This window comes from Passer montanus, unplaced genomic scaffold (assembly GCF_014805655.1).
Source record: "Passer montanus isolate IOZ18808 unplaced genomic scaffold, ASM1480565v1 scaffold5, whole genome shotgun sequence".
NCBI lineage: Eukaryota > Metazoa > Chordata > Aves > Passeriformes > Passeridae > Passer > Passer montanus.
This window is the reverse complement of record NW_024369929.1, coordinates 11,790,810-11,817,180: the sequence shown is the minus strand read 5'-3', so window position 1 is coordinate 11,817,180 and position 26,371 is coordinate 11,790,810. Positions and strand designations below refer to the sequence as shown.

At 47.6% G+C, this 26,371-nt stretch overlaps 1 protein-coding gene across 2 annotated transcripts in view; it reads right to left on the bottom strand.

The window, feature by feature from the left end:
- SV2B (synaptic vesicle glycoprotein 2B) overlaps nt 1-20,129 on the bottom strand; it is a 59,656-nt gene extending 39,527 nt beyond the window's left edge. Inside the window, exon 1 of one of the 2 annotated variants that reach the window (XM_039723514.1) lies at nt 19,927-20,129. The gene's annotated coding sequence lies outside the window, so the exon portion shown is untranslated. Of the gene's footprint in view, nt 1-14,551; nt 14,786-19,926 lie in introns of those variants that run through there. The other variant, XM_039723512.1, reaches the window with a different exon arrangement.
- Nucleotides 20,130-26,371: the final 6,242 nt, after the last annotated feature.

Sequence of the window (26,371 nt, the reverse complement as noted above, 5' to 3'; positions counted from 1 at the left end):
AGTTCACCCTTCTGGACCTCAGCCTGTCCTTGCCAAGACCACTGTGATGTTGTAATTATGCTCACAAGGACAGAGTTTCCTGTGAATGACCCTCAATGTGCTGTTTCTGATCAGAATCAAGAATATTTTCAGCATGTTTCATAGCTCTCCTTCAGTGCCTCTCATTGCAGCCCAGCCAGAGAAGACATGTAAGGACCCTAAGAGTCATCAGACTCCCTAGAAATGAGAAGGCAACTGAGAAATATCCTGAAGCTTGAGCATCCCATGCAAAAGAGACACTCTGGCTTTCAGAAGTGGGGGCAGGTAGTTTTTGAGCTGTCCCCACTGTCCCTGGTCCAAGTGTGCTCCTTCCTGCAGATACTGAAGTGAGGGGCATCCCTCTACCTGCTCCCAAAACCCAGACTCTTTGACCCAGCTCAAGGAGCTGTACAGCAGAAATGCAGAATTGAGGGACTGAGGTGGGCAGCTGCATTGGGCCCCATCTGAGCATTTCATCTGTCACTGTGTCATTACCCAGCTTCCAGCCCACATCCTGACACGCTGAGACCAAACCCTGCCAAGCTCCTCAGGGCTGGTTTGGCTGCCTGTCCTTTTGACAGTCATTTTGACAGTCCAGAGCTCCAGGAGAGCTGGCCGTGCTCTGTGTGCTGCAGAGCCAGGCACAACAGGCCTCAAAGAGCTGCTCTTGAAGAGCATGTCAGGGACTGGCTGCCAGGATTTGGGCTCCAAGTGCCCCCCCCATTGCCAACCCTCCCCAGCAGTGTTCCTCCAGATGGGCAGATGTGTGGGATCAGGGAGCAAGGGCTTTCCTCCTGCCCCTGCTTTCCCTGGCCTCACAGATTTTGCAGGTGCTCCTGAATTTGGCAGCCCCTGCAGGTGCTGCAGCCTGAAATGTGTTGTCACACTTGCTGCTGATGCTGTTCCTCCAGGCTGCACTGCGGAGGTCCTGCCCTGTGCCCCAGCACAGAGCTCTGGTTCCACTGCTCCCCTCAGCCCCAAGGCACTCCTGCAAGGCTCCTTGTCAGGACTGAGAGTCACTCACTGGCAGATGGGTCTGGTGGCCAAGAGGCTGCCAGATTAGCACACACCCAAGATCTGTGTCAGCTGGAAGGGAAGGCACAACAGGGCAGCAGCTTCTAAGGGGTCTCCATGCAGTGTCTGCCTTCCTTACCCTCTGGGTGGGCTCCATTTCCAAGCATATTTTGGTACAGGAAAAATGTCTCTTGCAATGGGGAAGGAAAAAAACATCACTCTCTTTGTCCTCAGAATGTAAATCAGATGGACTTGCAGTCTCATAATAGGAGACAAAGGGACATTAAAGAAATTTGAAAGGCAAGAGGTTAAAATCTTGCACAAGGAAATTCCTATTTACACACTAACCTGTGGGGCTCCTGGGAATAAAAGGCAAGGTCTTGGAAACATTAAAAAGCAGAGATTGGATGTATTTGAGGAAAGGAAGATCAGTTTCATGTGAGTTACTTTTTCTACAACATTTCTTTTCTACTGGGAGAAATAAGATCTTCAAGACATGAGGCAAACATCAAGAGGACTTCACTCTGGTCTAGGCTGATCTGTAAGTATCCACCAAGTTTTCTTGGCCATATTTGCTGGTGCCAGCTGTCAGAGAGGGCATCCAAACTAGATACTTCCCTGGGCTGTCAGTCCTGGGTAGCAGTAATAGGAAGACTCTGGAATGTTTTTCCCTTCACCTGCTACTCTGAGACTATTGACACAGAAATGACACCAGAAGATAAAGTGATATCTCAGCAAATGGCTTCTGCTCCCCACAGGGAACAGAGAATTACAGTCTATCACACCTGGAGTAAAGACAAAATAAATTCAAGGCTTTGGCTAGAAGCAGCAATCCTGGGTGATATATGGGAGAAGGCAGGAGGAACTGGAGTGTGAGAGCAGGTGTCCTCCAGATGACAAGCCTGGGGGGTTTAGCTGGCAAACTTCAAGGGGACAACAAATACTTCAAGGCAGATAATGTTAGTGCCTCTTCAGGGGAAAAGGGATAGGATATCCCAGGTGAAGAAAGTGGCAAGGAGGTGATGATCAGAAGTTATTTATCAAAGTGTAACCTCACACTTCCCTGTCAGGGAGCCAGGGAATGGCTGACAGACTGCCAGGTGAGGCATTTGGCCCCTCGTGGTTTTTAAAAAGTTTTTAGCAAGACATTATCTCATAAAATCTGCTGTCTGAAAGGTCTGTCAGTCCTCTACAGAGTGTAGGTGACAGCTTTACCTGCTTCCTAAGTGTCCCCTGTCCAGCTGTCCTCATCTAGGCTCTCCTTCCAAGATTCTGCAGGAGGTCTCTGTTCAACAGCAGCTGCACTGAATTTGTAAAGTGTGAATTTGGGGTACCAGAGCTTAATGCAGGGATGAGAGGATTGCAGAGGTTTGCTGTCTGCAAGCAACGTACCCTGAAAATTTACTGTGAGACGAGCAGGATTTTCTCTGGGAAATAACACCCTAAATTGTTTTGAAATTACTCTCCTCCTTCGGTGAAAACAAAGAAAATGTCTCTCCCTGAGGGTTCCCAAACTGTTGCTGTCTCTGAACGTTGCAAACTGTGTAGTCAGAGCTGGGTGACAGCACAGTGGTGCCACTCACTGCAGTGGATTGCAAACACAGCAGGGCTTTGTGAGCCCAGGTCTATCCCTGATATTTCTCTGTACACCCCAAGGCTGCCTCAGTGCTGTTCCTACAAACCAAGAGCCACCTCTGCTCTGCTCATTTAGGGCACCCACCTGTCCCAGCCAGATCAGAGCCAGGCTGAGCTCCCTGGTACAGGCAGGGAAGTTTTGCCTGACTTTTCTCTCTGCTTCTCCCATTCGTGGCATTTTGCAGGAGGGAAGCACTGACTGTGGTCTCTGCAGCAAGGGGTTCCCCTGCAGCATGACATCATGCACAGAGCTCCCCTGGCTCAGGGACAGGGCTGATTTCTTCTGGTAGAGTAACCCTGGCTGCCAAGAGAAGGCAAAGCTGCTGATCCTTCACTCCAGCACAGCACCCCCAGCACAGCCCCCAGCCACAGAGCAGCTCCTTCCAGGTTGGTTTCCACTCCAACCTGACAAATCACCCACAGATGGCTGAGCACTGCTGACTTTCTCTGCTCAAACGTGGCTATGGTTTTCAGCTTTCCTGCCCTCCCTGCTCCTTTCTAGCTCAGTCATTCTGTGTTTGGGGTTTTTTTTTTATTTTTTTTTTTATTTTTTTTTTTTTTCACATTCCATGTACTTTTTAGGAACTTACAACTGACATGGGCTCATGCTGCTGGTCTGTTTGCCCCTGAGCATTGTCTGTATTTAAAGTATTCCATGTACTTTTTAGGAACTTACAACTGACATTGGCTCATGCTGCTGGTCTGTCTGCCCCTGAGCACTGTCTGTATTCAAAGAGTGCTAAAAATCACCTGTGCTTTGCTGTAGGAGACCATGTGAAGAGAGAGTTGGAGAATCTGAATCAGCCCCCTGAGCTGTTTAACTCTGAGAGGGGTAAGATCAGAGGATATTTAATTAGGTTCCTAATTACAGCAGGTATTAACTGCAATAAAATCACCTGTGTTGGGATCCCAGAGCAATGTGAGCTGGAGATTTCGGAGATAGGCACTGCATAGATACACACAATTATTCCTTTGGCTTGATCCAACTGCAGGAAAAGTGAACTGCACTATCATTGACTGAAGATTTAACTCTAATGTGTCATTTATTCTTTCCACAATAAAAGCAATGTAAAGAAATCACACATGGGTACAGAGGGGTTAAATACCATCAAGACCCACTGTACTTCAATCCTAAAGAAAATAAAAATAATAAAAAAAATGGGATCACTATTGGAAAGCCCATATCTTGCTTGAAGAAAAAACACCTTATCTCTCTTTTCTGCATCTCTTCTAAAAATACAGCCCTGCTGAGGGAAACAGAGATTGTTTCTTCCACATGATTCTGATTAAGAGCCCAGAAATTGGGGAATCTATTAGAAATCAGGGGAATGATTTTGAGTGTTTAAAAAAATCAATCTGTTTTCTACTCCTTGCTTGTTTGTTTCATCAGGCTGATAAAGTAGGAAAAAGCATCAAAAAAGAGACTGGTTTTCTATGAAAAAAAGAGGTACTAATAATGATTTTTCTTTACAAAAGTAATACTTTTCTTGAAAAGTTGGCTGGTTTTCCCTGATTCAGAGATCTGTAGTGGCTTCAGTAATTTTCAGCATAAATGGGCAAAGGCAAACATTTGCTTCTTCAACATTTCTAATTTGTCCAGAACAGGTCCCTTTTCTTTTGAGAATAAAATTTTTGGATGAACATTCTTTGACCAGAGGGAAGGAACACGTTTTTCAAAGAGAGATGGGGAGTTTCTCTTTTCCATGAACCCATTGGCTTAACTGGGTGGTACAAAGGGACTCTCCAGCCGGACCCAGCTCTGCTGGGACATTTGCAGTGGATGTGAAAGCCTGAAATTCAAACTGATGCTGAAGTTTAGACAAATCTTCCTGACAGCAACATCTCTGGGGCTGAAGGACAGCATCTTGAGGGGACAGACAGAAACCTCATCAGTGGGGTTGCTGAAAATCAAATTGCTGTTAGTAACCTGTAAGTGTGAGCCTGCTCTGGCTGTACCTCTGAGCCAGAAGTTTTAAGAGACCTTTGTCTTTAACCCTTCTATGAATTAAAGATGGAACAGACACCACAGCATGGCAGGAGGGGGTCAGTGCTGCTGTTGGCTTCCAACTTGCAAGGGTGTGAGGAGCAGCTTGTTCTCTACATCAGCCCAGTGGCAGGTAGATTAAACATCAGGTGGTACCTGGCTGCTGAAAAGAGCATCCAAATGCCACCCAGCATTAAGGGGATAAGGCCAAGGCTGCCAGGAGATGTTAAATCCAGGGAACTTTATCTGTCTGTGTGTTTCTCTTGAGTCATTGTTGCTTTTGCAGTGGAGAAGCCCTTCACTGCAGGCAGAGCAGAGTGCTGCAAGCCTCGGGGAGGGCTGAGGCTGATGAAATATAGATGGGAGCCTGGCAGGCTCCTTGGGCTGGGTAAATACATGCACAGTAATTGACTCCATCTGAAAGCAAGAAATGCTCTGCAGAAGTGTTCAAAATCAGCTTGTTTAAGTGTGATATGCATATTTGACTCAGCAATCACTGAGGAAAAAAGAAAGAAAACCTCTGTGATGAGTAACTGAGTAGTAACTAAAGGTAACTCCATTTTCAACCTTTCTCCATTTTTACTCCACCTGTTTTCCATCATCCACTCAGGAGATGCTATCTCTGATGTCCTATAGAAGAAGAATCTGATAAAAGCAGATGCAGCACAGGCACAATATCCCAATCCAAACTACTTACAATCTCCAGAACACTCCCAAAGAAAACATCTGCCTACCTGGAACCAGCAGGAAATGGAGCTGCTGATGCACAGATCATGCCATGGCCACTGCCATAATGAACATTTGGTTACAGCTCTCTACCAGCTGCAAGGACAGGAATTCCCACTGGGATGCCCTGAGCTCATGCAAACCTGTGAAATTACTAAAGGCTCTGATTGAGGGTCCTGCCTGTCCTTTCTATATCAGCTGGATCCTGGGAGATCTCTGCCTTAATGTGTTTTAACCACACATGACTGGTCAGAACAAGCCACTGCTTCTGCAATCACAGTAAATGAATTATTTCTAGGCACCTCTCAGGAGCCTCTTGTGTTTAACTGGATCTCCCTCACTTGGAGCAAGCAAGATTTCCCCTTCCTAGTGAGAAGATGAAACCTGAATGACCATGCCTGTCAAGGCAAGGCACAAGTCCAGACATGAGCAAGCAGGGCCAGATGGATGTGAAATGCAGCCGTGTAGGAAGATTCTGGACTGAAATCTCATGTAGATTGAACCTCATGATGGAGTCTCACAGCAGAAACAGCAAAAGCATCTCCTGCTCAAACAGGAATTTGAAACATTTCAAAACAGATATTGAAAATTATTTTTGCTAACAGCAGGGATGAAATTCATCCCAAACCCACTCAGCTCCAAGATGCGTCTGTGGACAAATTAGTAATGCCTAGTATCCTATATCTGCCCACTAATTAACTCAGCAGCCGCTGCCAGAGTTAATCAGGGAAGCAGCTCCATCATCCCCAGTACCCCCACAGGGCAGGGATCCACCAGCTGCCACCTCCCACGTGTTGGAAAGGCAGGGCAAGGAGCTGCTGGTTTTTCTGCTGTTAAAGGCCACTGAAGCCTCTGCCAGCTCCCTGGGCTCTGTACACCCAGGGGCATCCCTGGGTGTCTGTGGATATCTGTGGATGTCCCTGAGCTCCACTGCACCGCCACTCCTGCAGCCAAGGAGCTTTTTCCATCCAGGGGAGATCCCTCCATAGAGAGTTCCTCCCACACACTTTACACTGATAGAAAGGAGGGATTAAAGGAGGAAACTAAATGAGAGCTACACTTATTAATTGGAAAAACACAAAGGTTTCTCCTATAATTCAAGTGCCACAGACTCTGCTGGAGCCTTGTCCCAGAACTCTTGGGCTGCTGCCTTCCCAAAGCACCTCAAGAGGAAAATCCTAATTCAGGGAGATGTACAGGAGATCAAGACCCCTGGGGAGGGTCTGTTCTGAGCTGAACTATTTACCTATTTACCTGGGGGGCTTAATTCCGTCCTGGGGGTTTGGCAGGCTGGGTATTCCTTCCCATTTGAGGGAAAAGTTGTGTAGCACAAATGAGACACAGACTTCATTTGCTTCCTTACTTGCCGTGCATTTCTGCTGAGCCACAGGGGCTCAGATGCTGTGAACCTGCCAAAACCATGGTATTATTTCATAGAACATCAGAGGGAAAAACCCCTCAACAATAGTTAATTAAATAATTACAATGAGGTTCTGCATTTTTCAGTGCACTGTTGGGAGATGGAAATTCTGGATGTTTTTTTAATCAAATGGCTTATCTAAATCTAGTAGGAATTCAAAACTGTTTTAGAATTTGATTTTTAAATGTCAAAAGAAATATTTTCTTTTGGAAATCTTCCAGCTGGAATATTTCCCAGTGCAAAAACTTTTCTTATAATTATGAAAAAAATAATTGAAATTGAAGAGCTCTGAAAGAATGAAAAAGATGCCAAAATGATAGCAAATGACTTTCACTATGAACACACATCCCATTTTAATAGCAATCTTGATTTTTAATTTGATTTCAATTATGTTATGGACCACAACCTTAGGGCTGCAGATTAATCCAGATTTGCTCAGATGAGAACCCATCCATCAGCCCTGCTGTGACTATGTTCTTCTAATCAGATGCAATTAACAACTGTCATGAAACACTAAAAAACCACTTACAAACTGCTTTATGACTCCCATAAACTGAACTGATTAATGCAATTTTTGAAATCAAGTTTCAATTAGGTCCAAAGAATAATGAAAACGCAGATTCTGCTGTGCACATATCACTGTGGTCTGAGCAAGGAAGATAAATATCTCTTTTTTCCTTATCATTGGGGGAAAAAAATGCTGCTAAATGGCTTGTTTTGTGTAGCAAATCTTGGCCAGTTCACTCAGGCTGTGAGTAAGCAAAGCTTTGCTGGCATGTTTACTCACAGGCTTTTCTAGACTTCTCTCCCATGGGATGCAACCATCAAACTCTAGAAATATTTCATAAAATTATGACAAAATTTGACTTAATTTATAGATAAAACTACCAGAAATCAGTGCTCAGTGATGATTATGTATTCAAAGAATGCAGTCCAGTGCAAGGGCTAAATTCCCCCTGCAGGAAGGATGGAAATCCTGTCTCTCCTTCCTCTGTCTGAACCTCCACATGACCCAGAGGGACCAGCAGCTCTTTACCCATCCTGTCCTGTTCCTCCAGGCTGGATGGCTCCCTGCCTGCTGGGTGGCCTGGTGCTTTCAGGACAGATTATCCCACATCTCTGCAGCTTACTGCAGCATTTTAATCAAGTTGATATCTTTTCTCTGTTTATACTTACACTAATGAGATCAGAGACATTTTTCCAAAGTTTTCCTTTAATCACAGGATAGATTTGCATGCCTGTTTTGAACACTCAGACAATGTTTTCCTGCTGAAATGTGTATTTTCCGACAGCATCAAGTGACAAAATGTCTCAGGCCAAGCTGTGCTGCTGTGACACTCCCTGCAGTCACAGCCCACACATCAACCCTCCCTCTCAATCTCTCACACTTTTGGCCCCTACCTCTAATCCCAGCTCTCCTCCTGCCTCTGCCTTTATCCTATAACTCATCACAAATCTCTCTGCCAGCACTTCCACCATCACTGTCTGTCCCAGGGTTTGGGGGTGAGTGGGAGCTGATCCTGGAGCTGCTGTGTGCTCACACAGACCTCAGGTCCTGGCTCCCATCACTACCAGCCTTGGAGCACCTGCAACAGCCTCTGAATGCCACGAGGTCTCTGACAACTCAGCCTGACCCCCATCTGCAATCCCCACCTCCCTGAGCACTCCCACACCTTGGCTCTGAAAATGAGGAGCCCAAACCCACGTTCTGATGGTGGCTTTTCATTGAAACCCACAAAGCTATTTTGGGTCTGTTTGTATGGTATGGCCAGATGTATTCAAACAGAGACTAATTTCACCAGCACAAACTTGTCCTCACATAACTTCATTTTCATCCAGACAGAAGCTTTTCAAGCAACAGCAACGAAACCTTTTCAATATTTAATCAGCTGCATGGCCTGGAACAGCAGGGACCAGCAGCAGCTGCCTGGCACAGAGAGGGAGAGGGGGGATGAGGGCTCTCACCCTCACCAAGCCTCTCTCCATCCTGAGAACTTGTCTCCTCCACAAATTTGCCCTGGAGAAAGCCGAATGTGAGCCCTGTTTCAGCCTTCTGCTCTAGCTGTGACAGCTTTCAAACAGCATGGCTTTGAAGCACCTTATTTTTCATTCTTCCCTTCCAAATTCCCTGACGCTTCTCAGGTGTAAATCTTACTTCCTTTCCTACTGATGGCTGGGAAATTGCTGTGCTCAGCACCCTGTAATTGTGAGTCAGCAGGACTTGAGCTCTCTCCCATTTCTTTAAAGCAGGCAGGGTGTAAACTTTGGCTATAGAGGAGGTTTTGCAAAATTTGTAGGGTGTGTGTGGGTGGATAAAATTAGGCTTTTCCTAATCTTTCCTCATTCCCTTAGTGCTTCTCCTGTGTGTGTCAGAGGGATTACAGGAGCTGAAAGGACATCATCTGTTGTGGGCTGCCTCTGCAGCATTCAGCACAGACTCTGTTGGTAGCCCCATGCTTGAGGAGGAGAGCTTGGAAATAAAGCCCTAAGGAGAAACCCCAAAGTGACCTGCTGTAGTCATGCCTGACTTTCCAAAATCATGTCACAACACCAAATGTTTCTGGTCAGAAATGGTCTATGAATGTTTCCTACCAGAGCCCCTGATCTCTGCAAGATCCTAGTACCCAGCAAGGCTCTGGTTTGTCCCTCCTGCTGCTGGGCACCCTCAGCTGGAGGTGTCTGTGCTGCCCAGCACCCCCAGGCACTAATCCAGGCATGGCCAGAGCACAGCAGCACTCTCTGATGGTTTGCACTGTCTCAGCTTCTAATAGCAAAGGATCCTCTCTTGCTAGAATTATAAAATAGATACTAATAACCAAACCTAAACACCCTTATCTGAAAGAAGAAGAAAGAAAAAAAAAGCACCAAAAGCATATCCAATTAGTGATAAATAATAAGTACAAGATTAATTAAAATCACTCTTAATTCCCATTCTCTGGCTCTGAGAATATAAAAGGCATTCCCCATCTCCTCAAGGGTGTCCCAATGCCAGGGCATCACCACAGTCCCCAGAGGGCCAGTGACTGGCAGTGGGGACAGCAGGATTTGTCACACATGTGCTGCCCCTGGAGATGGGCTCTCTGCTCCTTCCATGGTCACAGCCTGCTTGGCTCACCAGGGAGGCTCAGCCTGCACCCAACCCAGCAATTCTGGGGCTGAATTGCAAGTGAAAAGACTCCTCAATACCAGCAAGTCTGACTTTTTCAACAGCATCTACACATCAGGAGAAGAAACCACTGGGATTTCTTAATCTGGGTCTACAATAAATCATTTAACACCTCATTTACACATGCTTAAAATTAATGCACACTAGATTGCTGCAATGAAACAGTCCTGATAAAACATCTGAAATGCACTGGGCTGCAAGTGCATTGGTTTGGGAGTGTAGAAGAACAAATGAACCCCCCAAGAAATGGCTGATGCCACTGGCTCCCACTCTCACTTTCAGTGGAAGCAGATGAGAGGAATTTGGGACAGATTTCCTGCTTTGTAGTGTGCTAAAGGTACTTGAGAACCAGTTGCCATTTTGTAAAAAGCCCACACCTCTTGTGGCCACAAATCTTCTCCTGCTTCCCGTCTATCAGGTCAGAGAGAGCCCTGGACTTTGTGTACAGAGCAGAATTATCACTTTTTGCTTTGCTGCATTATGAGGTGCCATACCTCTCATAGTAGCCCATCTATCTCTTATTCTGGTGTCAATCCAGAGAAATTTAACTTATTTTACTGGATTTACAGCCCTAAGAATGACATCAGGATCCACCCACCCAGGATAGTTTATAAATCTAAAAGAACCTTTATCCATCTGTGCAACACACCCTCTGTGCCAAGTACAGCTGGAGAAGAATTTTGCAGGCTTCCATTCTTGTCCCCCAAATGCTCAATCATCCTCCAGGAGGCATCAAATCTAATCTGCCTCTAACCTGATTCCCCAGATGTGGTACTCCCCTGGGGAGTGTGACTCACAGGAGCTGCAGGACAAGGTGTAACCGGGCTTGATGGAGGACTATGACTGCTTAAAAAACTGCAACATAAATGAGGTTCCTCAAAGAAGTCACCACCACCTCCTCTACAGGGTCTCCTCTGAGTGTCAAGGCAGAGAAGAGACACCAGGAGAGTCCTGCATGCCTGAGAAGGGCTTGGATATAAGTTCAGGAGGTCAGGAACCTGTAAGCTGCCATAATTACAGCAGTTAATCTGCAGCAGCCTGACCACCTGCCACAGAGGGCACGAGAAGTGCCCCTTGGAGGAGGCAGGATTTTCCCTGCTGCCAGGAGGGATGTGGTGGGAGCAACCCCTGAGACACCACTTGTGTCCTGATTTTACCACTTCAGCTCACCTGCAGAGAGCAGGAGGGGTGTGAAGCCCATCTGCACAAGCAGACTGGCTCCCATAGCACTTTCCCCAGGGTGAAAAGCATCCTGCAGGGATCTCTTCACGTGTCACATTTTACAGAACACCCCACAGGGATTCTCTCCAGGCCAGGACTGCAAAGTCCCCACGCTGCAGTGCTGCTCAGAGGACACCATGCCTTACTCCCAGCCAAGGAGGCAGCTGCTGTGCTGGGAACCAGGGCTTGGACAAATCCATCCATCACCCATCTTAGGGCTGCTGAATTCCAGCTTCCTGCAAACTCATCTTCCACAAGAGCTGCTGTGAAGCCCAGCAAAACACTGAGTTTGACTGGAAACACTGAGTCAGTGAGAGCTGAGCCCTCACAGTCCTGCAGCATCTCCTGGAGGAGCCTGCCCAGCATCGGACCTGACACAGTCCCCATGCCAAGAGGCAGCTTGGAGCTGTACCTGGCTTCTCCCAGTTAATTCTGATGTTGCCTGGGTCTTGGATTTGAGAAGTCAGCAGCCCTACTGTCTCCTCCACATCACAACTTTGTAGATCTTGATCTCATCCCTCTCTATCTGCAGTTATATCTCAAGGTATGGCACACAAAGGTGAGCAGAAAACATCCCTGAAAACCTGTAGCCCCTCCAACTTTAATGAGAGAGATTAGAATACCTACAGTGCTCTCACATTTCAACCTCCTCCAAGCAAGAGAAGCTGCAATTTCTTCTCCCTCCCTGGCATTAGGGCAGTCAAGAACATGTCCAGAGGAGTTGTCACCTTAGATATTGGAGACTCTCTAACATCTATTTGTAAAGATTCCCTGGGACAGTATTAGAAAAAGAGAAGGATTGTCCTCAGAGTGGTCTGAGATTCCCCAGCTCCATTTCTCTGACTAAAATGCCATTCATAAGAGGTTCTTCCCTCAGTTTTAACCCAGCTCCTCTTTCAAATTCAGCACAGCCAAGGGAATCTGCCAGGCCACCTCAATCAATCCCACCTTCCTTCTCCCCCAACACCAGTGAGTTTCCCTTGCCATAACCTTGCTCACTAAGTCGTGACTGCAGGGGAAGAGCAAACAGGCTGAGCAGATGGGCTGTGAGGGAGGAAGGCCTCGTTCCAAACGCAAATAGCTGGTGGTAATTTAGCAGATGTGGTAAGAAAAATCTGGAGACACAAGCATGAGGTGACAGGATTCCAATTTCAATCAAATAACATGGAAGTCTCCCTGGCACGGAAAGGTTTAATCTTCCATCTTCTTGATTGCCTTGTCTTGAAGAGAGGATGACTGATGCCAAGTGCCATCACAGGAATTATCTGGAGTATTCTTCATTTAAGATCCTTTATGACTCCCTGCCCTCACCAAATGGATTTTTTTTCGCAAGGGAAATCCATCCTTTATAACCCAAATGTCCATAAGAAAAGACTAAAATTCAATTAAAGTAATAACATTCATTAATTCTCTACCACATTCCATTCTGTTTCTATCCAGAGACAGACTTTAGGATCAGTCCTTCACTTCCCCATTATCAAATCAGGATGGCTCAGGAAATTTGGAACATTATAAACATCTCTATATCCAGCATATTGTAATATTCATTTGGCTCTAGAATTTCATCTTGGCAGAAGCACCAAAGTTATCACAGATGGGTATGAGGCTTTTTTCTTTATAAATATTACAGAGCCATTAATTAAACAGGGGAAATTAACTGTGCCAGGCAGCACTGCAGAGGGACAGGAAAGCACAGTCACCATTGGCCAGCATCTCAGACGGAATGTGGGACAAGTGCACACAACACCAAACTGACAGCAGAGATACTCTGGCATCAACATTACTGCAGGCTTTAGAAGAAAATTCAACAAGAAAAATAATTTATAGACATTACTGGTGTTCAGACAGGTAATGTGAAGGTTTTTCAACCTTTTGAAACAAACCATGTTTTTTTGGTTAAAGGACACAAAATCTGTCCTCTCTAACATTATTTCCTCACATTATCAACCCCCCAAAGACAACAAATTGGGCAATTCCTGCACCTGCACTCTTTCCTTCTTGCCCTGTGCTGGGATTTAGTCACACAAAGCCCCTTCCAGCTCCCCGTGCTCTCTTCACCCCCTGCTCACCACACAGATTTGGTCAAAAGGTTGTCCTCCTGAAACACACTTGAAACCAAACTCCAAGTCAAAACCTGCTGCTGAAGAGAGAAGAATCTTTTTCTTTAAATTTAATTTAACTTGAAACGTCTAGGTTGCTCTAAAATAATCACAAACCCCAAAGTGACTTACTCTCAGTGCCACAGCATCTAACATCAAAGAGTAGGAAATGTGTGAGTTTTTAGCAAGTGGAGGTTTCTGCATGAATACATCATGAGAGGAATATTTTTATAAACAAGTCATCTCTGAAATGTTCTCCAGAACTAGTTCTAATTCTGCTTGTCATAAATAAATCTAGAACAAAATGTTTTGATATCCCCAAATTCTGCACCAATTTTTGGGGGAAGCACAGGTCTGTCGAGAAGGTCATATCTTTGAACCTGACAGAAAAATTGCCAAAGCTCCCCCACAACATTTCTCCTCTGTTTTTTGTTATGTACAGACCTTTGCAGATTCAATACAGCCAGATTGCAAAGGCTGCTCTTAGGTTTATTATTCCCTGATCCTCTTTAAACAAGGGCCCTAAATTCATCCCTGGTATAAAAGCTCTGCTGTCACTCGACTAAGATGCAGGACACCTATTTTGAGAATCCTGTGAGACACTGACTTGCAAACCTCTCATTTGGAATAATCCCATGTCCAGAACATCAGACAGCTCATGGTCCCAACAGAGTGTCCAGTGAGACCCTCTTCCTCCCAAACATCTTTATCTGCACCTCTCTATATCAGCTGCTGGCAGGACCTGGGGGACTGGCTTCAGTGAAAAATGCAGTTAGACTTTAGGATGGAGATAGTTCATCAGCTAGGAAAGTTGAGAGGCTTTATGCATGAACTCAGGGGCAGGAATTTATGAATGACTTCCCACAACTCCTGTAATAACAAGCACGGGACAGTTAAAAGCAGCATTCAGGTAGGAGCTCACATAGGACTGCATGGAAAATATCAGACCAAGCTGGAAATCACAAAAGAAAGAAGATACAGGGTGGGCAATGGATCTGCCTGTGAGTGAGAGCTGCTCCGACTGCCCAGGCTCACACATTGATCTGCTTGATTCCCAGCCTCTCACTTAACAGTAAATTATTTGCTTTGATGAGCACTGACCCCTGGAAAAGCTTCACTACAAGTCAAATGAGCTTCACTGGTTTTTTTTTCCCCTGTCTCTTTTTAGCTCCCTCCTTTTGCTTTTCTACCCCTTTAAGCCCTATTTCTTCTGCACCTGCATTGACTGCCCAGAACAGGACCAAAGAGAGAAAAGCATCATTGCTTACCAGAACTAGGAAATCTCTCACCACATCCATTCACCAGCCATTTCCCCTCTGCCTAGCCCGCAGAGCTGCTCCTGAAAGGTTTGCCCCTTTCTGCTGGGATGTCACAAGCCGGAGATTAGAAGTAAATGCTCCGCGAGCCAAGCCGATCATCCCGCTGCCAGCACATCCAGGTACTGAGGCAGGAGCTATGGAAAAGTCCCTCAGCCAGCAGAGAACACCAGCGCAGGCACACACACACCCCCAGCCACGGAGCAAGGGGAGGGAAGGGAAGGGAGGAGGGAGAGCAGATGGGAGGGGGTGGCTTGGGGAAACCAGGCAGCGGGCGATGCTAACATGACAGATGTGTTGACTTTAAGTTAAACAGGAAATTGAGGATGTTCCACGACGCAGGAGGAAAGACATTAGCTCACATTAAAGGCAAAGACTTTCCATGGTCTTTCCCTTCTTTGCTTTCTCTCTTTCACCCAGGCTTTCTCCAGTGATTTCTAGCTCTGCCTTTCCAGGCAGAAACAAGGCATGGCTGATACTGACTCTGTCTGTGTGTCTGGGCAAGGCAGGAGCTGCAGGGCCAGCCACAGAATTCCCCATCCTAGCAGTGATTTGGGAGACTGTTCTTTTATTCCCTCTTCAACTCAGGCTCCCCTGACATTATTTAAACAGCATCCTCTAGACGATATGAGTAAAAGAGAGAATGCTGAACAGGAGAACAAGGCTTTCAATTTGTCCCAGTTCTGGGCAGGGGAAAACACAGGGTCTAAATCCTGATTTAGTTTATGTAGGATAAGCAGCAGAGAGTGGAATAAATTTATTTAAATGCAGGGGGGAAAAAAGTGTCTTGGTGCATTCAACCTCCCTATGAATAAACCTGATTTTTCCACAGTCCACAAGGATGACCAGACTGAGTCTGGGGGATAAGAGCTGTACTGTGAGGGTCCACAGGTCCCTCAGGGGGGGAATGTAACAGTTACAGGGGGACGTAACTCCAGGGCAAGATGGCTACATGTCTAGGCAGCAGTAAAATGTGAAGAGAATTGGGGAAAAAAAGTTAGTTACAGCCTGGAAAACCAAGTGAAGGAAGGCAAACCCTACTGGCTTAGAGCTAGACCACAGCTTCTAGAGATTAGGGGAGGAAGAGAGTGACCCCACCACAAACCCATGGACAGCAGATCAGCTAGGACACAAGGACTCTATTCCTGTTTCATGAACTGGTCCTCTGCTGGCTTTTTCCACTGCCTTTGGCACAAGGAGGAAGAGCCCCCTTGCCATCCTTGCAGAGCTGGATGTCAGCCACAGCCCAGCCTCCACAGTTGAGCCTTTTTCTTTTCCTCCCCACCAAAGCTTTGTCCCAAGACCCCCATGTAGAGGGTCAGAAATATCTCTTCTGTGGCATGAATGAGCCCTCAGGGTGAGATTAGTGACAGGACTCCTTTTTTTTTTCTAGCAGCTGTGCATTAGGTAAAGAACAGAAATCTGCTATGGGCATTTGCTCTATAATGGAGTGAAATATTCAGGTTTTGGTGCAATCTAGCCTGCCTCCCTGTTTGCATCCCATTCTTCCCCACCCCCTCACTGTCCCTGAGCTGTGCTCTTGGCCTCCCTTCAACATTTTAATGGAGTATTGACAGTGATCCATTCGCACTCCCAACAGATGAACCTGACTTGCATCCCCAGAGCTGCATTTGCTGAGCCAGCCCAAGCAGGTGGGTTTGGAGCATCTCCTCGGATGGATCAGCTGCACTTCCAAAACCATCCCCTTTCCTGGTTAGAGGAACAGCTTGGAAAAGTCTAGCAAGGATATTACACTTTGGAAAACTGCTGCCTCGGGTCTCTTGTCCCTCCTCCTACCTGCTGCCACACTCCCTGTCTCTGCAATTATTTATAAAGCCCCATGTTCTTTCCTAACTGGCATGTTCCCTTTTGCCTTGCACGTCACTCTGTGTCTGGGCCCCTGGTGACCTCTTGGAGTGCTTGGCAAGGCTGGCAGCAGCCAAATGAGTCATCAGCAACCTGCTGGCATCTCCCTCCCTCCAGCCATGGCCCCCCTGGCCCCACCGAGCCTGGCTGCAGCCGGGGAGGCCTGGGGGAGTTTAAAGCTGTCTAATCCCCTGGATAATTCATGAAAAGAGGATTACCCATTCTGTGCAGAGCCCTTAACCTAAATAGAAACCAGCCTTCCCCTTGCATTGCAGCTCCTGTAGCATGGAGGTTCTTTCCCTGCACTGCTTCCCCATCCCATCTTAGGGGTTAACTCTGCTCTTGCTTAAATCTGGGACAACCTGGTTCTAACCCATGGAGCTACAGTGAAACAAAACCAGGGTTTGGAAAGCAGAGGTGAGACTGTGTTCTGTAAACAGCAGCAGGATCAATGCAGACTCATTCCCAGATCCATGTTCTCTTCCTAAAAAATTGTAAACTCCTTTGTGGGGTCCTGCCCCAGGACCTGGGCTCTGGCTTGCCAGGAGCTGGGTTATCCCTGCTGCCAGAGGATACAGCCAGAAAGATGGTGAAAAGGGAATAGCTAACATGTTACCTTTCCTGCATTCAGAGATGGAGGGATAAACTGATGCAGGAGGGATTCCTGATGGATTTAGCAGCTTCCTGGGAGACCAGAGCAAGCCTCACCTCTCTCCTCATTTTCTCTCTCCTTATTTCCTGAGCATGTCTCCTCACTTGCCTCTCATTTTCCTGCTCTCCTCTTCCCCAGATGGTGAAATGAGGTCTGACCCAGCCACCACAGGCTCCCGTTTCCTACAATGCCTTTTTTTTTTTTTTGCAGTTAAAGTCCTCATGGGACTTTAGTCACCGTAACATTAAAGCATTCATTATCACAGGAGTAATTCCATAATCTCTTCAGAAGAGAACAATTTCAGAGGTTCAGCTGGAAAATCAATTTACCAGCTTGACAATGCAGGAAGGGGATTTTCAAGGCTGGGCTGGCTTTGGCTTCCCCAGCAGGACTGTTATCAACCCTGGGACTCGGTGGCCAGGAAGAGGCCACCCACAGCAGCTCTGAGGGGAGGTGGCAGGACCTGGGGCTGTCATTTGGCTCAGGCAAGGAAGGGAGCTGTGGCAGGATGAGCCTCAAAACCAGATCTGTCTCACCAGGTTTTGCCCAACAGTGTGCTGTACAGGTGGGACAGCATCACCATGGGTCATGGGGAATTTTCCTGCCTTTTTCATCTCTCATACTTCATTGCACCAAAGCAGTGCTCCCAGCTCAGAGCATGAAAGGGATGCATCTCAAGCATCCTGCCTTTTCCCTGCAGTTACAGGCCAAACTAGGCTCCTGCACCTCCTGTACCAAGTACCTGCCCATGTGCTCTTCCTCTCCTCATGGAATTTTTCACTCTTTGACTGTGCTGACAGAAGCTGGGGCCCACACCCTGCCTGCAGGCACACAGCCACACTGGCAGAAATCATCTGCAGGTGCAAGGCTCACTTTAGGGAAGCATCCAGCTCTGTGCTTGCAGGCTGGGGGCTGCCTCAGAACCTGAGTGGGCTTCCACCTCCAGCTCAGCTCCTTCAATCAGAAGTTGTCAGGTACCAGAGACTTTCATTTGAAGATGTTCCAGAACACAAATAGGTGCAAAAAGCTGCTTCATGGGACAGACCTCTCTGAATTTGTCAAGCTGAAGTGGAAGGCTGTCTCCTGTCAGCTGCCTTCTGGTTCTGGCTTTGATGCTCCCAAAGAGTTCCCCAGCACCCACATTATGCAACTGCAAAGTTGTGTTAGGAAAACCAAGGTGTCCTTGCAGATCTGATCTCCAGCTGAGTCCATCCAACAGTGGTGGACATGCTTTTGACAGCAGGGCCAGGAGGAGGAGAAGGATCAGGAGTTATTTAGGACCTCTTGGAACTCTTGAGACTCAGAGCCCCACTGTGGGTGCTGCTACCTGTGGTAGCTCTCTTACAGTGAAGGGAGAATCCCCCTCCTCTTTCTGATGGAAAATTGCTTTTCTGTTGTGGATCAGAAGCCATGGATGCTGCCTCTGCTCCCACTCTTTCCCCCAGATTGTCCTGTAGGAGTCTGACCACAGACATCTCACTGCATGAAGTGTTAGGACCCTGTTCATTTAGGGCAGAGGCACTAAGGTGTATTCCCAAATGAGCAGCAGAGGCTGGGCTCAGTGCCTGGGGTGATCAGTGCAGAGCTGCTGTATGCTCAGCATCTGGCTAAGTAAACCAGAGAATTAACCCTTTTCCTCTCCTTTCCCCCAAATGATAACACCAGGGACACAGAGGAGACATGAAACAGCAGTTTTTATGCCATGTCAGACACTTGACTGTGCTCAGTCTACCAAAATCTTCTACTCTGACTCCTCATGGCAGGAGTCCCCCATAAGCTCTAGTGGGTGCTTACAAGTTTCCAATCTGAACACAGTCAGGAATCCCCCTCGGCACATGCAGAGCACTGCATGCTCCTCCCCTGAACATTATCACCATCAGGCTGTTACTCTTTCCTTTTTTCCTCAAGATGAGGTCATCCCTGACAAGCAATATCCTTGCAGGGCCACTTTTTGCCCATTATTTTAATGGGATCTTGGTGTCATGGATCATATTGCTGCAGTTCGACACGTGTAATAAAATTTTCCCTTGAACAACACTTGCCCTCCAAAATAAAAATAATCCCTGCAGAGATGTGTGCCTGGATGTGTTAGAGGGTGTGCTGTGGGCATGCACACATGCACGGGAACTTGTCACCACAGCACCTGCATCCCACCACAGCCCCTGCATCCCACCACAGCACCTGCAGAGTGCCAGCCCTGCCAGCTCCCAGATCGCTGCTTTCTCTCCGTGGCTCCATTTCACCCTTCCCAAGAGGGGAGACTAGCTGCAGTTTTTACCTTTAGCTGCAGCTGGGCTCTCCTGGAGCGAAGGGCGGAGGGAGGACGGTGGCAGTGGGCGCAGGACAGCTCGGCTCGGTGGCACAGGCACAGCCCGGGGTGCCACCACCGCACGGTCCCGCACGGCTCCGTGCGGACACCACAGCCCCTGTCCCGGGCCAACAGCGTCTCCTGCTCCGTGCCAGCCCACCCGGCACGGCGCACGCACCAGGAGCGCTCCGGTCCCGACTGCTCCAGCCCGAGTTAAAACTCCACAGCGCAGCAGCTCCGAGCTCCGGGCAGAGAGCTCGGGCAGCAGAACGGGGCTGCTTTAAATCTTTCCCACCTGCCCCGACCCCTTCCATCCCACCGCACTGACCCAGCCCCGACAGCTCCCTCCGGCCCATCCCAACTCAGCCACGCACTCCGCGCCCTTGCGCACCTTTTCCAGCGGCACCTTTTGTTTAAATTCTTTTCCCTGCCCAGCCCCGAGCCCCCCGGGCTGCCGGCTGTCCCCGTGTCCCGTGGGGCACGGCAGCGCCTGTCCCTTACCGTGTGCGGCGGCCGGGGCGGCGCGGCGCAGCGCGGCTCTGCGCTCGCATCTCCTCTAGCGCTGATGCAGTCCTGCCAGGAGCCGCATGCCAATGATGCAGCCCCGGGGATCCCAGCCCAGGAGCCCCAGCGGGTCCGACCTGCTTCCCTGCCCTCCTCAGCCCGGCTGCGGAGCGAGCGGGGAGGGAGCGTGCGGAGGCAGCGCAGAGACAGCAGGCAGGGAGAGAGAGGCAATGCTTGTGTAATTTCATCACGGTAATAAAATCCAGCCCAGAGTCTAAGTGTTGCAGCCTCTCTAGCAGAGTTTTTCATTACATGAGGGATTTTTTTTTTTTTTTTTTTTTTTTTTTTTTTTTTTTTTTTTTTTTTTTGTGTGTAATCGCTGACATACAGGAATGTTTCTAGTTGGAAGCAGAGGGGAATCCCAGCATGACTGGGCATCATTCATCTCTCCACTTCATATATTAGACCATTGCTACATTTGAGACCCCTCTCCCCGGGATGGCTAGGGAATGGGGCATATTTCAGACAAAATCCTGGGAAAAGCCTGTTCTGTTTAAAATTCCCTTGTGTTTATAATTTGCGAGCTCATTGCCAGAAGAGTAGCGGGAAATATCCAACTGTCCATGCAATTTGGTGCTGGAAAGAGACCATGTGGACACAGCAGCATGGAACACAGTCTGCCCTGGAAATCCATCCCCAGCATTCTGTGTTATTAAAAGAGATAAGCAGTAACATGAGGAGGTGTCTTACTGAGGAGCAAAGCATGCAGCTCCTAAGAAAACCGTCCCAGTGCACATGGGGGACATGTCCACACCCAGCAACATCTCTCCATGCAGAGGTGCCCAAATTAGTCCAGATAATGAGAGCAATATTTTCACTGACAGATTTTCATTGCTGCTTCTGCTAACCTAAAACTACAGACCAGCATGGATCCACAGGCTTTTCAGAAACAAACCAGGGCAGATTTACAGTCCAGCATGAATTCCTTGTACTTTAGCAAAGTGGAAATGAAACCCCAGCTAGCCACCCTGCCTCTGTCAGCAAATGACAACTGGAAAGCTATTTTCCCACTCCGTGCCTCAGTTTCCCCACCTGTAAGCCAGCACTGGCACTACTGGCCCCTCCAGGCTGTATAAGCACTACAGATTGTCACTCCTTAGGCTTTTTCCAGGGTTCCTCCAGACACGTATTCCACCTTTCCTCCCTGGCCTGTATGTTACTGCACCCCCTCAGCTCACCTGATCTGAATCTCCAGCTCAGCTGTGCTTGTACTAGTTGACAGCATTCCAAATTGGGCCTGTAAATTCTCTGTTTATCTGATGGCTTGCTGATACAGTTCCTGTGCCTGCACTGGTGGCATCGCTGCCATACGGAAAACGCCGTAGGTGATTAATTCAGATCTTTTCTTTTTTACACCCACTCATAAAAATTGGAGCTCAAATCTGAGGTTCAGCTTTATTCTCCCTTGCACAGTACATTAGCTTAATTGCATTTTGTGTTTGGTACAGCGCACTGATCACTTTGATGTGGGAGCACTTCAGAAGTCAAATTATTACCAGAACTGCACATTAGAGGCCAAGTATCAAGGCCTTGGCAAAGCTAAAAAGAGCCAGTCTATCACCATGCCACTGAGCACTGCTTGCTTGCCTGTCACTGCTTCTCTGAGTCCTCCAGCTCATTAATAGTTCAAATTCCTCTAATGACAGGAGCTCTGTTTGCAGGTGTCAGATCCATGCCTGGGTCATGCGCAGGAAGCGCAGCACCCTTCATGCTGTGCTCTCCTGGAAAGGGCTTGGGGCAGTCCCAGCTCCATCCCAGGGGCTGTTGGAGGAAGGCTGCTCTGCCTCATGTCAGCTTGCACTTGCAGGAGGGATTGGAAGAGAGGAGAGACATGGCAGGGACACTGGGGGCTTGTCTCCATCCCCCTGCATCTTCCTACAGTTTCCCATGCAGCAGAGATGTAATTCAGGTAAACCTGTATTAAACCTCACTGGAGAATGAACAGAGAGGGAGGCAATAAACCTGGGAGGTGTTCTTTGCCAAAGCACTGTGATTATCAGAATTTCTAATTACCTCTGCACCCTCCTGTGCTCTCTCTGTTAATCACTGCTGCCTGTATCCAGGTTCCTCAGCCAGACAGAGCCATTTTCCGTGGTGCCATATGGTGCCAGCAGGGACCCTCGTGGGCTGCCTGACATGCAAGGCAGCAGGATGGGGAGGCCTAACATCTTTCTGTTCAAAAGAGCACATTAATGAAATCTGCAGCGATCCGACCGTCTCAGAGCCGCAAGGAGCAAATGGAAAACAAAGCAGAGCTGCAATGAGTAAGTACCTGGCATGGAGATGGATACAATTATATAAGCTCTTATATCCCAGGGAAATAGGGGACTGTGCAAAGGCTGATCATAAAGGTGTATTAACCAACACAGGCAAAGAGAGCTTGACCTAACCCCATAAACTCACTGAGCACAGTGGAAAGCTCACAGATCTGCTGTGAAGCAGGGTGGGATGGGAGATCTGGCCAATCCATGTGAGTGGAGCAGAGTCCCAGAGGCAAAATCAAGCCATTTTCCTCTTTTATCCCACCTCAGCAGTTTCTCTTTTGCCTCCTTCCATAAACCAGACACCAGGGGCCCTGGCACTGAGGTGCAGAGCTGGGCAAAGCAGGGTACCCTCCTTCAGCAGTGCTCAGATGCTGTGGGGAAGGTGTACAAAGCAAAACAAGAAGTCAAGTGGTGAAGGAGCAGCCCCTGGGATGGCTCACAGGCTGTGGAGTGAAAGGAAGGTAATTAAAGGGAAAGCAGGACTCTAAAAATACACAAACAATGCATATTTCATGGCTCTTTCAGAGCCATGGCTTACATGCCTAGGCACTTGCTGTGAGAGGCAGTCAATATCATGGTGCTATGCGACCAGGGGAGGGTCACTCAGAGCTTTTAGGGTGGTTTTCAGGGTTTCCTCCACACACAGACACTCACACAGGCGTGGGGTGCACACACAGCACTCTCATATTCGAGCATCCCTCTCTCCTGCCCTGAGCCCTCCCGCACAATCTGCATGAGGAGCCCCAGCTGACCTGTCCTTGGAGGTGTCCATGTCCTAACAGGAGCGAGGAGGAACCAACTTTGACGTCTGTCAGGGGTTAAGCAAGCCCGAGGGGTGAGGATTTGAGGCTGCAGGGTGGCGGCAGCAGGAGCTGGGCGGTGCCACCTCTCCAAGGTGTGCAGTGACAGCAGGCTGGTGGCTGCTGCTCCCCACTGGTGACAGCTGTCCAGCCAGAGACAGCCCTTGCCTCCCCCTCCCTCCACCACTTCTGCTAATGAAATTTCCTTACAAAAGCCAGAATCTGGCCTTAATAGAAGGGAAAGTCCCCAGCAATATTTGATTGCACCTTCAATTACGCCTGATAAGCAGGATTAGTAATGCAGATAACAAATACAGTGTAAAGAGCTATGCAGGCATTAAGTCTAATTATTGGTATTGCTGCCTGATCACTGGCAGATATAGATAAAATGCATATGGAATCAATATGTATATGAATAAAATAGCTGTCAGCCCTCTGTGCTGTGGGTTTGCTGTGAAGAGATTGTGTTGGCAAGACCCAAAAACAAATTAGGAGGAGAGAGCACACAGCAAAGGGCCAGAGCCACATCATGCCACATTGGCCCCTGCCAGAAAGGGACATGGCTGCTGCCTGGTCTGGGGAAAAAGTCAGCTTGAAGTGGGGGAAAAAGGGTTTGACACAGAATACACTGCAGTGTGAAACCTGCAGTATTCAGGGTTTGGGTCTGTGAAAGGTTTCCACACCCCCAGTTCAGATGGGATGTGTGGATACACACACACAGACCCCACTGGATGGGCCCTGCTGCTCAGTGCTGCTCAGGAGCACAGCCCCTTGCTGGCTGCTCTCACCCCTGCAGCACCAGCCTTGCCACCCACATTACCAATGAGCTGCATGAAAGGAGAGATCAGTTACTGAACGTAGGAGAAATGGGGGAAACACCTCAATGCATTTCACATTTTCCTCCAAAATTCTGAGCTTTTCTAATTAAGACTCTGTTTCCACAAAGCATAATAGTACTTTTTTTTCTTAAATTAGCCTGTTACTTTGTGCTTGACAGGAGATCCTGATTATCATGGCAACCCAAAGGGCTGCACAGCTCCTGGAAGATCAGGAAATCCCAGCACCAACTGTGCTTCTGAATGCTGCCCCCACTGCCTTCTCAGAGAGGTGGTTCAGGCTGCAAAACACAACCTGCATTTGTGCCCTCCGAGCCAAAGGGGCTCCTGAACTGTCTGAAACCCTCATGACACCACTGATGCTGAGATTTCAGGGCAAAAGTGCAGTCACTGTGGCAATACCAACTTACCTGAGCTGGAAAGCTGAGCTGGAGAGGCTGTACCACACCAGGAAAACAAGAAATTAACATCAAGGTAAACACTTTGCTGAAAACTATTTGTGGCATAAAAACTTCAGTTTTACAAAGAGCCACTGCTCTTGAAAGGTGCCACTGGCACGTGCTGTGACAGGCCAGGGAATGTGATGCCAGCTGCCATCAGTCAGCAGCATCATGGCCTGGGAGTGGACTAAATACATTACCTAAGAGCTGCATCCTCCAGGTTCACTCTACATGTTACATTTTAATTTTTTTCTTGGTCCCCCTTTCCCTCTCTCTTTCTCTAATGTTTCTCTTCTAGATTGAAAATCCCAAGTACAAGCACAGTGAACCATTAAAGAGCAGCTCACATATCTCGTTTCTTCCCCTGTTTTCATCTTTCAAAATGAAGGAATATATTGTCAGGCTAACTCTGACTTTGCAGGGCTCTAATGAGTTAGTCAGAGTTTATTTATGTGAAAAGGATGAATGGTTCCCTACATGTTAATAGCACAATCATCAGCAAACCCCTCAGCATTAATATTTAATGTCCTTTGTTATGTACATGCCTGGCTGTTATTCAGAGAGGGCTGAGTCAGGAGAGCAGAAGCTGCTGGGAATTGAATAAGCATTATTTGTGGAATTTCTCTGAGTGGAAAATGGAAAACAGAAAAGATGTTGTTTTTATGTGTGGCAGGCCAATTGTCAAGAAACTGCATTTCTGGATAGTGTATAATACATGCAAGGAACTGCTGCAATGGAACTCTGTGGCTTTTTGCATTACCTGATTTCTTTAATGTCTAGGTATTAATTGTTAGGTTTATTAACCTTGCACATCCATAGCACAGTCTATCTCCTATCTTTTATCTAGATTTCCTGCAAGCTAGACAACAAAGTAAAATAAGGATGTGAATCCTACATCATTAGCACTTCTTCTCTTCTATATGCAGAGACAAATATATTAAGTCTATATATAATATTAAACAAATATTAATCTTAAATCTGTTCTTCCTCTGTACCCACTGTGATAGAGCTGCCAGTTCCAGATGGTTCCAACCTGCTCTCCTATACAGAACACATATCAGCAGGGTTTTTCCAGATAGCAGAGCTATGCCTGTTCTTCAATTTAAATTGCCCATAAATGCTCCACTAGCAAAACCTTTCCATATTTCCATGATTACTCTGTAACTATAGCAAATGGCCTAAGCCTGGTGTACAATACTCATTTCATCTGAGTGATTTTTCAGAACACTCTGATGGATGTGGGCATCTAAGGGATAAGAAAATGTGCTATATTGCATTACAGAGAAATTAAATACGAAGCTGTAATGTCAGATGCAAAGGCTCAGGTTTCAGCTTTTTTTCTTACTCGTCTAGAAGAGCCTTTATTCTTGAAACTGTGCTTTCTGGGGAATTTCCTTGAGGGAAGCAGAGGGGCCTCTCTCTCCTTCAATAAATGGTAGAGAAAAAAGCAGCTTTGGTATTTTCAAACAAAGTCACCTTAGCTGTTCACTGTCTTTGCTTCTCATCCTGTGCACAAGGCTGCTCGAAGCTGGATCAAAAGGGACTTTAGTGAGTTTAAAGTGCACAGGACAGAAGGCACCACAGCCAGGCTGCTTTCCAAAGGAAAGGGAAAGGGATGGGGAGATGTTTTCATAGAATGCAACTGGAAATCGTGTGGGAAAATAAATAATTGCTGATGATCCTAGAAACACTTCAGGTATTTGCACCACGGGGTGGTACCTTGTGGTATCACCGAGGCTCGATGTGAGCTGGTCATTGTGCAGAAACTGGGTGCAAAAATGGAGAGAAAGGGGGACATTTCCCTGGGCAGAAGTGAAAGGGAGGAGGAGGGGATGGGGGGAGAAGCATCGCTCTGAAAGAGCGGGGAGACACCGAGCAGCCAGCGCCTGCCAGGGGCCGCGCTGCAGCGCGGAGCCGCCCGCGGCAGGGGGCAGCAGGGAGCTGGACGGACGGACGGACGGACGGAGGGACGGACGGATGGACAGGCGGACGGACAGATAGACGGACGGATGGACAGGCGGACGGCCGGATGGACAGGCGGA